Here is an 11,672-nt window from a genome sequence, read left to right on the forward strand (position 1 = left end):
TTTCCTGCTAAAAACTAGTTAGCGGCTCCATGTTTATTTCCTTACCCCTGAGCTATCCAGAATGTTTACTAATACTCAGCAGGTTACCTCACACCTTAATAATATTTTAAAGAGAGACAGAAACTATCTGACAGAAACTCTGTCAACCTATGCATTATTTTTATTTTTATTTTTTGAGATGGAGTCTCATTCTGTTGCCCAAGCTAGAGTGCAGTGGTGTGATCTTGGCTCACTGCAACCTCTGCCTCCCAGGTTCAAGTGATTCTTCTGCCTGTCTCCCGAGTAACTGGGACTACAGGTGTGCACCACCACGCCTGGCTAATTTTCGTATTTTTAGTAGAGACGGGGTTTTACCGTGCTGGCCAGGCTGGTCTCGAACTCCTGACCTTAGGTGATCCACACGCCTTGGCCTCCCAAAGTGCTGGGATTACAGGCATGAGCCACAAAGCTGGCCCTATGTATTACTTTAAAACAAACTGCTACACTTTATCTTTTCCCTTCTGATTCAAAGAAAAATTCCTCCTCCCCTTTCCCAAAACTGTCACTCTCACCTGTGTGTATGATTATACCAATATCATTTCATTGAGAATCTGGTCTCCTAAATTCCCCTTCCTTATTTCTACCTTTAATTTATCCCTCTTCATTGTCTGCCACATGCATCCTATCTTCCTTAATGCACCACACAATCTCTCTTTTTTCACCACCAAACTTCTGAAGGAACAGTTTGTGGTTACTTTCTCCATTAAAAAAAATTGTTTTTACTATTTGTCAGTTCTTTACATGAAAACTAACTTATGTCCCTACTACTTTACTTAAACCACTCTTTCAAATGAGGGCCACATCCTAAATTACCAAATTCAACGTATTTATCTTAGCTTTATCCTTCTTAGCTGTGCAGCTTTCTTGAAATATTTGCTTTATTCAAATCTCTCCTCTTACCTTTCTCATGCATCTCCGAAGATTCCTCCTGCTTTCTCAAAGCCCCTTTTAAAAGCACTTTTCAGGTTTCTTATTTGCCTATTTCTCTTCTTAGCAAACCTAAATTGTAAGTTGGCCTCAACTATCACTCCTGATTCACACGTGCAACCTGGCTTCTCATGGTCCTCTCATTTTCATATACCTCAGGGACAGCTTCAATGCCTCTCATAGTACCTCAGACTCAATATGTTGGAAAACAAGTTTTATTTTCCTTCTAAACCTTGTTCATCCTTTTAATTTTCCCTTTAGTTCATTGGCACACTATACTTCAAGTCATTTCTGCTAATCTTTGACTCATCTTTCTACTCTGCCTTCTACTCATCTAAAGTATAGGGTTTTGGCCAGGCGTGCAAGCCTATAATCCCAGCACTTTGGGAGGCCAAGATGGGTGAATCACTTGAGGTCAGGAGTTCAAGACCAGTCTGGCCAACACGGTGAAACCCCTTCTCTACTAAAAATACAAAAATTAGCCAGCCATGGTGGCCTGCACCTGTAGTCCTGGCTACTCAGGAGGCTCCGTCATGAGAATCACTTGAACCTGGGAGGCGGAGGTTGCAGTGAGCTGAGATCGTGCCACTGTACTCCAGCCTGTGTGACAGAGTGAGACACCATCTCAAAAAAAAACCAAACCAAAACAAAACAAAACAAAAAAAACAAAACCAAAAACCGTTTACGCCGGGCATGCTGGCTCATGCCTGTAATCCCAGCATTTTGGGAGACCAAGGTGGGCAGAGTGCTTGAGCTCAAGAGTTCAAGGCAGCCTGGGCAACATAGTGAAACACTGTCTCTACAAAAAAGATAAAAATTAGCCAGGTGTAGTGGCGCATGCCTGTAGTCCCAGCTACTCAGAAGGCTGAGGTAGCAGGATCACCTGAGCAAAAGAGGTCAAGGCTGCAGTGAGCCAAGATCACACCACTGCACTTCAGCCTGGGTGACAGAGTGAGACCCTGTCTCAGAAAAAAAAACAAAAACCAAAAAACTCAACTCTTTATTAGTTACATTATATGGTTAAAAAAAAGTATGTATGTATGTGTGTGTATATATATATATATCATATGTATGACATATATCATGGCCACTTAAATCTGTAAGGTATCAGAAAAAAGTAAAATTACCAAAACTGTTTGAAATAAGAATGTATGGACCTTGCTGTAAATGTACAGTACTTTGAGAATTACTACTGATACAAAGCCATCAACATTAGCAAGACAGAAACTAAGCACCCAAAACATGAATTAAATCTTTACTCTTTGAGAGCAAAAAAAAGTTTGTGAGCATGTATGAATGTTTCAAATTACATGTATTGTATTAGTACATTAGTAGAGCAGTATATAATTTATAATTTATAACTACAATTTATAAGTTGGAGGAGTGCATGCTCCAATTTTTAACAAATGTGAACACACAGTCACAAAAATTGGAATCACTTATCTAATGAATCAGCATATCCTATTCACTCTGCCTTCCCCAAAGCTTTTCTTTTCCTCTCCAGAATGCTCTGGTTTAGGCTCTATCCTGACCATTGCAACAGGCTCTACTGGATTCCTTGCCTCTAGTTTCTTACTTTTTCAATCTCTTTTTTTCCAATTGCTGCTAGAATTTTTTTGTCTAAGACTTATATTTGATCTTGTCATGCACCTACTCAAAATCTTTAGTGGTTCTTTATTGGAACAAAATGAATAACAAACCTGTCAACATGTTTAAGATTGTCCGTGATTTGGCCTAAATCTCCCTTTCTCTCTTAGCTCTGATTTCTTCAAACCATGCTAAACTACAAGCCAGGAACATTATATATGTGGCTTTTCTCTTACTATTCCCTTAAGTTGAAATATTTCCCCCCCACCCACATCTTATATTCTACTTACTTAAAATCTTTCTATTTTAAAGACCTGCTACATTTTGCTTTTTCCATGAACTTGTGCCATACCTCCTTATGGGAATATAAATCTTTCCTTTTTTCATTTCTCATAGTATTTTGTTTCTATATATGCTTAAGTATGCCTTCAACACAGACACCATCCAATCAGAACAGATATCTTCATTACTTGTGCATATGGTGTGTAATTGGGAAATTATCCGTTCTGTCTTTTGGCATATATCCCACTGAACCTTATAAACTATTCAGTTATTGCATTTATTTTCCTTTTCCTCATCCCCCTCCCTCCAAACTTATACATTGGGGCACAGGGACTTAGTCCTTGTTATATGTAGGGAAAACATGTGAAAAACTTAGAAATTGAGAAAAAAATATGGTTGTCATCAGTGGAAAATTAGGCATTGTCCAGATTATCTGATTCTATGGGGGTTTGTGTATCTTACCTTTATTTTACATTGCTGTAAAATAACTATAGTACATAATTATGCTATATTATCTAATACTTGTAGTAATGCAAATGATTCTTGTCCATAGAAATGCAAATTGTCTCTCATTTGAGAGTCAGTTGACTATTGCCCTCTGGATATTGAACAGATTTCAAGTTTTACATCTATTGAGCAAATTTATTTCACAATTTCTGCTGACCTGTATATGTGTGGTTCTTTGAATTTTTCTTTAAACCAGTTGTTACATCTTACTGGTTCTCTAATTAATGAACTAAATAAATAAAAGTTTCGACACATGTTCACTTTATATCTGTTTGAAAGTCATACTATTTTCTTTTAAAAATTATCTTTTAATACGAGCGTCCCACCCCCTGGGCCATGGACTGGTACCAGTTTGTGAGCTGTTAGGAATGAGGCTGCACAGCAGGAGGTGAACAGCTGGTGAAGGAGCATTACCACCTGAGCTCCACCTCCTGTCATATCAGTGGAGGCATCAGATTCTCACAGGAGCACGAATCCTATTGTGAACTGTGCATGAGAGAGATCTAGGTTACGCACTTCTTATGAGAATCTAACTAATATCTGATGATCTGAGGTGAAACATTTTCATCCAGAAACCATCCACCCTGCCCATCCGGTCCATGGAAAAATTGTCTTCCACGAAATTGGTTTCTGATGCCAAAAAAGGTTGGGGATCACTGTTTTAGTATATGAGTATGCCTTGAATTTAGTAAATATTAATATTTCTTTTTTTGGAGTGGGGACGGAGTCTTACTCTGTTGTACAGGCTGGAATGCAGTGATGTGATCACAGCTCACTGCAGCCTCGAACTCCTGGGCTCAAGTGATCTGCCCACCTCAGCATCCCCACTAGCTGGGATCACAGGCACAGGACACCATGCCCAGCTAATTTTTGTATTTTTGGTAGTGACAGGGTTTCATCATGTTGCCCACTCTGGTCTTGAACTCCTGGGCTCAAGCAACCCTCCTGCCTCAGCCTCCCAAAGTGCTGGGATTACCCGTATGAGCCACAGCACTTGGCATGATATTTCTTAAATACAGATTAAAGATAATTTAATGAAGAATATTGGAGGAAATTTAGACACTTTTCATTTAAAAATTTTTAAGATTATGAGGTAAAGAAATATTTTCCAAGCTAAATTTTTGTTTGCCTAGATGAGAGAATAATTTCCTCTGGAAGACTAAAAAAGACATTTTTAATTAAAAAATTATTATTTTATTTAAAAATGTTTTAAATTCAGCAGGTATATGTTCAGTTTTGTTACGTAGATATATTGCATGATGCTGAGGTTTGGGTTTTGCTTGAACTCATCACCCAAATAGTAAACATAGTAGCCAGTGGGTAGTTTTTCCATCCTTCATCTGGCTTTTGGAGTCCCCAGTGTCTATTGTTCCCATCGTTATATCCGTGTATACCCACTGTTTAGCTCCCACTTATAAGTGAGAACATGTAGTATTTGGTTTTCTGTTTCTGTGTTAATTCATTTAGTGTATTGGCCTCTAGTTGCACCCATGTTGTTGCAAAGGACATGATTTTGTTCTTTCTCATGGCTGTGTAGTATTTCATGGTATATATGTAACACATTTTCTTTGTTCATCCACCATTGATGGGCATCTATGTTGATTCCATGTCTTTGAATGGTGCTGTGATAAATATGTGAGTGCAGGTGTCTTTTTGGTAGAATGATTTACTTTCCTTTGGGTATATACCCAGTAATGGAATCAGTGAGTTGAATGATAATTCTATTTTTAGTTCTTTGAGAAATCTCGAAACTGCTTTCCACAGGGGCTGGACTAATTTACAATCCCACTAACAGTACTTGAATGTTCCCTTTTCTCTGCAACCTCACCAGTATCTGTTATTTTTTTCCTTTTTAGTAGTAGCCATTTTGACTGGTGTGAGATGATATCTCATTGTGGTTTTTATTTGCATCTCTCTGAAAATTAGTGATGTTGAGCATATTTTATAGGTTTGTTGGCTGCTTTTATGTCTTTTGAGAAGTGTCTATTTATGTTCTTTGCCCACTCTTTAGTGGTTTTTTTTTCTTGTTTATTTGTTTAAGTTCCTTATAGATTCTCGATATTAGTCCTTTGTCAGATGCACAGTTTGCAAATATTTTCTCCCATTCTGTAGGTTGCTTGTTTACTCTGTTGCTACTTTCTTTTGCTGTGCAGAAGCTCTTTAATTAGGTACCACTTAATTTTTGTTTTTGTTGCATTTGCTTTTGAGGACTTAGTAATAAATTATTTGCCTAGGTCAATGTCCAGAAGAGTATTTTCTAGGTTTTCTTCTAGGATTTCTATAGGCTGAGGACTTACATTTAAGTCTTCAATCCATCTTGAGCTAATTTTTGTATATGGTGAGAAGTAGGGTTTGAGTTTAATTCTTCTGCATATGGTTAGCAAGTTTCCCCAGCAACATTTATTGAATACGGTGTTCCTTCTCTATAGTTTATTTTCATTGACTTTGTCAAAGATCAGTAGGTTGTACATGTGCAGCTTTATTTCTGGCTTCTCTATTCTATTCCATTTGTCTAGGTGTCTGGTTTTGTACCAATACCATGCCGTTTTGGTTATTACAGCTTTGTGGTATAGCTTGAAGTTGGGTAATGAGATGCCTCTGGCTTTGTTCGTTTTGCTTAGAATTGCTTTGGCTATTCAGGCTTTTTTTTTTTTTTTTTTGGTTTCATATGAATTTTAGAATAGTTTTTTCTAATTCTGTGAAGAATGACATTGGTAATTTGATAGGAATTGCATTGAATCCAATGATTGCTTTGGGCAGTATGGACATTTTATCAATATTCATTCTTCCAATCATGAACATGAAATGTTTTTCCATTTGTTTGTGTTATCTATTATTTCTTTCAGCAATGTTTTGTAGTTCTCATTGTAGAGTTCTTTCACCTCCTTGGTTAGATGTATTCCTAGGTATTTTGTTCTTTTTGTGGCTATTGCAAATGGAATTGTGTTCTTAATTTGGTTCTCAGTTTGAATGTTATTGGTATATAGAAATGCTACTGATTTTTTGTGCATTGATTTTGTATCCTGAAACTTTACTGAAGTCATTTCTCAGGTTCAGGAGTTTTTTGGTAGAATCATTAGGGTTTTCTAGGTATAGAATCATATCATCAAAAAAGAGAGATAACTCCCTCTTTTCCTATTTGGATTTCTTTAAAAAGACTTATTTTTGGCACAATGAATTTGAACATCAGCCTTTAGATCCTTCAGTCAAGTTGAGTATCCCCTACCAAAATAAAACAAAAATAAAACCCAAATATCCAATTTGTATTTATTCAGTTACTTAAAAACTGATACAAGAGAATAAACATAAAGAAATCCTAAAGTATTACTCAATTATTTTGTTTGTAGTTTTTTCATTCTGGAAGTTTTCACAGTGAAAAAAATGATACAGAAATCTTTTCCATAATCATTTGGAAGCTGTATAAAGTAAAAGTTTTATACATGGTATAGTAGTCTTCAATATAATTAATACATCCCAAATTCACCCCAAATCCACACATGTCCTATTTGTCTTCAGATTGGAAGCACTTGAGATTCAACCTTAGGTCTCTGATTCTTTCTGTTTAAATTCTCTTCCTATATCAGATATATTCTGTTTTTCCCACTGTTTTAGCTTCTCTTCTATCTCATTTCCTTCTGCTACCAATTGTAGTGTTTACTAAATATTTGTACTTCCAAGAAAACTCTTCACTGCTTACCTTGGTGGCTTCATTTGTTTTAATAGCTTGGGCAAATGTGGAAGCAGAGGAAATGAGGGAAAAGTGGACAGATTGGATTTTAGAAGTAAAATTGACATAACTTGCTGATGGATTGGATTAGAGAGAGGGAGAATCAAAGGTGATTTCTTTTTCTGGCTTAAACAGTGGCTTCAGAGACTACTTACCAGTCCCTTAAGGATGGTAAATATGAATATCTCCTATTGTTTCTAAAATAAAGGGTGTTAACCGTTGATCAGGTCAAAGAGGGGCAGTTGGAAGTGGAGAAGAAAACTAAATGACCTGCCTAGTTGCAAAGCCTCATGGCCCAAATGGTACTGACATTTTCACTAAGCAGGTTAAGAAAAAAAATAGAGGTTAATTAACTTAGTGGTGTTTCAGCTGAAATGACCAGCACTGCCGTAGGCCTAAGGTAAGTTTAATGCTGTTAGCAGCATCTTGGCCTTACATTTTACATTGTATCACCTTTGAATGCCTGTAAATAAATTAAGATTGCTTTTGTGTATGGCTGTGTAGCTCACAGGGTTGTATGAAAATGTATTAGGTAATGTCTGTAAAGCACTTTAAATGATTTATTCTTTAGCCAATTTTTCTTAAGGGATACTTTGTCCCTCACACTTCTAATTGCTATCTAGCTAGATGATAAAGAGCAATTTTCAACTAAACACTTAGTGGGTTGTAGCAGATGACTCATAGATCTTTTATTCTATGCACACAGAATATATACTTACATTTCCCATCATGAAATTTTTTATTTTCTAACTAGTATATTTTTTGTTGACGTTTAGATATAATTTTCAGTTTGGAGAAGTGGCAGGTATAACTTTGTGGTCATTAGAAAAAAGGTTTTACTATGGGGGTAGAATAATGTGGAAAATGAGTGTAGGTTTTGAAAGAAGAACATTTGGGATTTGACATTTGGCTCTACCATTTACTAGCTAAATAATGTGGCAAATCATTTTACCTGTGAACTTCAACTTTCTGTAAAATGAAGATAATCACACTTATCACTCAAAGTTGTTTTTGTGACTCAGTGAGTAATGTATAGTTCTTGACATCTAGGTGATACTCAATAAAAAATTCTTTCCTCCTTCAAATTTCATTGTCACTGGTAAATGCACAAGCAGTCCCTGTTAAATCTGTTCTCTTCCTGGCTATATCTAAAAGTAAACACATTTGTCAGAGATCAGATATTTAATTAACATAAAATAGCCAAGTCAAATTCAGATACATTCCCTTAGATAATTAAATAATCCTTGGTTAAGCCTGTTTAAAAAAAAAAAAAAACACTATGACATTGAAGTTTCCTCCTTTTTGCCAAGCTACCTTTTTGCCTTATTTCCAAGTTTTAAATACTTTTATTTAACAGCCTCTTTTTGTGATCATAAATAACCTCTGGAGATTATTCTTGATCACTCACATATAAAGCTAGTTTCATATTTTGTCATGATAGTTCACATAGTTCACATAGCAAGAGGTATTAACTAACTGTATATACTTCCTTGAACATTCAGTATTGAGCAACTACAGAGGCCAAATAATTAAATTCTGTCAGGTAATTTCATTAGGGAATATAGGATTCAATTCTTTAAAAGCCGTTATTTTTTTCTTCTATCCCAAGACTACAAAACCAAGCCCCCAAAATTCTATCCACCAAGTTTACACTGTCATTACTAATAGATTCTGGTGAATTTCTTGCTACTTGAAGTCTCCAAATACTCTTGAGGTCCCTGGCTGGCTAATAAGTGGTATTGCTCATCACTTGTGAGGCTTTAACCACAAACCAGGTTGATTTTTTCTTTGAGTGGGAGTGGGCAGTGAAATTTGTAGTCATTGTTTTCACATCTTGCTCCTTAATGATGAGCTTTCCATATTTGATTAAATGTCATTTTGATATGGACAGGAGGCAGGGAAATACTGAGTAGAAGACGGCGGTTCCCTGGCAAAGGCTCCACCCTCAAGCCTGGAAACTGCCACCCTAAATGAGAATAGTTATTGCTGTTTTCCTACCCAAACGTTGCTTTTTCCAAATCACCCTGGCCCGCCATGCCCCCATCCTGTGTACCCATAAAAACCCCAAACTCCTCTGGCAGAGGAGCAAAGCAGCCCAGCAGAGAAGGAGAGAAGAAAAGAAGCATCTGAATATCAAAGAGGCAGCTGGACGGGTCAGAGAGGAGTTTGGCTGGGAATGGCCAAACTCCAGGGGAAGCTTATCTTCCCACTCCATCCCCTTTCCAGCTCCCTATCCCACTGACAGCCACCTCCATCAATCAATAAAACCTCTGCATTCACCATCATTCAAGTCTGTGTGACCTGTCTTCCTGGATGCTGGGACAAAGACCCAGGTACCAAGAGAGCAGGTTATAAAAAGCTGTTGCCCCAACTCTCCACTGAGCTGGTTAACACTTAGCTGTCCATGGATGGCAACTGCTAAAAGAGCATTAATTGTAACACATCCCTAGGTGCTACCATGGGGCTGGAGCCCAAAAACGCTCGCCCAGGCGCCGGCACCCCCTTGCCTGCATGCTCCCACTCCTGCATGGGGTTTGTGTGGTGGCTGAGTAAATGAGCCACACCCATGTCGCCCGAGAAGGGGTCCAAAGAACTCTCCCATCTCAATTTATTCTCAAATGTGACTCTAGGGTGGGCTTTATATGATGAGGTCAAAATTGAAGACAGTAAAATTCTCTGTTGAGGTGCAATACATAATTATTTTTTTCTTTTTTTGAGACCGAGTTTCACTCTTTTTGCCCAGGCTGGAGTGCAATGGCATGATCTCGGCTCACTGCAACCTCCATGTCCCGGGTTCAAGTGATTCTACTGCCTCAGCCTCCGGAGTAGCTGGGATTACAGACATGCACCACCACGCCTGGCTAATTTTGTATTTTTAGTAGAGAAGGGGTTTCACCATGTTGGCCAGGCTGGGCTCGAATTCCTGGCCTCTGGTGATCCGGCTGCCTCAGCCTCCCAAAGTGCTAGGATTACAGTCGTGAACCACCGCACCCAGCTGCAATACATAATTTTTTAATAAGAAGTTGATCAGTGTTTTTCATATAAGTAAAATAATACTATGAACAGTGAGAGCACAGACAAATATCCAGGGCCTTCCAATTTATTCTGTAACGTGTACAGTCTCAGAAATAAATGTGTGAGTAATATTTTATTTATAAAATTTATCCTTTAGATGAGCCCATGCCCTTTGCAGGCACATGGATGAAGCTGGAAACCATCATTCTCAGCAAACTATCACAAGAACAGAAAACCAAACACCACATGTTCTCACTCATGAGTGGCAGTTGAACAATGAGAACACATGGACATAGGGAGGGGAACATCACACACCAGGGCCCATTGAGGGGGTGGGGGGCTAGGGGAGGGGTAACATTAGGAGAAATACCTAATGTAGGTGACGTGTTGATGGGTGCAGCAAACCACCATGGCACGTGTATACCTATGTAACAAAACTGCACGTTCTGCACATGTACCTCAGAACATAAAGTATAATAAAAAAATTTAAAAAAATAAAATGTATCCTTTAATTTGACTATTCTTTTGATCAATTCTTACAGTAGTGTTGAACTAAGAAAGAAAGTCAAGAAAACAATTATTTGGTACATCTCTACTTTTATAAAACAAAAGAAAAAAGCTTCATGATTTTCTAGGGGTCTTATGGGAAATTTCAAAGGTAGTTTTTATGTGTGAAGAAAATCCTCTAATTTTTATTTTTCTGAATCTAGGATGTGATTGTGGGAAAGCAAAACCAAGAGTTATTGGAGTACTTTAGATCACCTATTAATATAGGGTCAGATGTGCCTGATAAACAATTAATTCAATATCTGTTGATCAAAATGACAATACAATATTTTAAATAACAAGAATATGATGACACAAAAGAAAGGAGTCTTAGCTTTTCAGCAAATGGAGAACTTTAAGTTTTTGCTGCTTAATAATCAAGGGCTTGAAAAAATGACCATAAAATACAGAAAACTGTTTTGATGGGATATGGAATTTCTGCTATGTTGTCAGGCCAGATAGAATGTAAAGGCATAAACTTTTACTACCCTTTGTTAAGAGCAGACCAAACAGTTTGAGATACACTGTTAGTTTAGTACATAGAAAACCAAATTCTAGTTTTACATTAATATAGTATTTAGCAAGAAAGGATTTATTAGCTCCTTGCTCTATTTTTTTTTAATGGAACACATCATGATTTTGTGTCATCCTTGTGCAGAGGCCATGCTAACCTTCTTGTATCATTCCAATGTTAGTGTATGTGCTGCCTAACTGAACACCCTGCCCTATTTCTGTTGTATTTTTTTGAGACAGGGTCTTGTTTTGTCACCCAGGCTGGAGTGCAGTGCATGCTTATGGTTGACTGCAGCCTCTGTCTACTGGCCTGTGCTATTTAAAAAACAATCTTACAAATAAACTCGTCAAAATTGAGGGAATGTTGTCAACATTTGAGTATATTTTATTGTTTCTTTTTCAACTCATTATTTGCAGTGAGGCAAATAAATTGTTTTCTACTTACAACTTTCTATATCTATTCAAGATTTGTTTTACACAATTTGTTTTCGCATTCTAGAAGAACCAAACCTTTTAGTTTAAGACAGAA

General features: G+C 37.3%; 1 long non-coding RNA gene and 1 other non-coding gene across 2 annotated transcripts in view; one reads left to right on the forward strand and one right to left on the reverse strand.

The window, feature by feature from the left end:
- The window catches only part of LOC129479488 (uncharacterized), a 29,669-nt gene extending 19,294 nt beyond the window's left edge, over positions 1-10,375 (forward strand). Inside the window, exon 3 of the long non-coding RNA XR_008656697.1 lies at positions 10,242-10,375. This is a non-coding gene — a long non-coding RNA (uncharacterized lncRNA). The remainder of the gene's footprint in view (positions 1-10,241) is intronic.
- Positions 10,376-11,245: 870 nt separating this feature from the next.
- Positions 11,246-11,349, reverse strand: LOC129479928 (U6 spliceosomal RNA). The gene has a single exon (XR_008656855.1). It is a non-coding gene; the product is annotated as a U6 spliceosomal RNA (small nuclear RNA).
- Between the last annotated feature and the right edge of the window lie 323 nt (positions 11,350-11,672).

Source organism: Symphalangus syndactylus, chromosome 3 (assembly GCF_028878055.3).
Source record: "Symphalangus syndactylus isolate Jambi chromosome 3, NHGRI_mSymSyn1-v2.1_pri, whole genome shotgun sequence".
In the NCBI taxonomy this organism is placed as follows: domain Eukaryota; kingdom Metazoa; phylum Chordata; class Mammalia; order Primates; family Hylobatidae; genus Symphalangus; species Symphalangus syndactylus.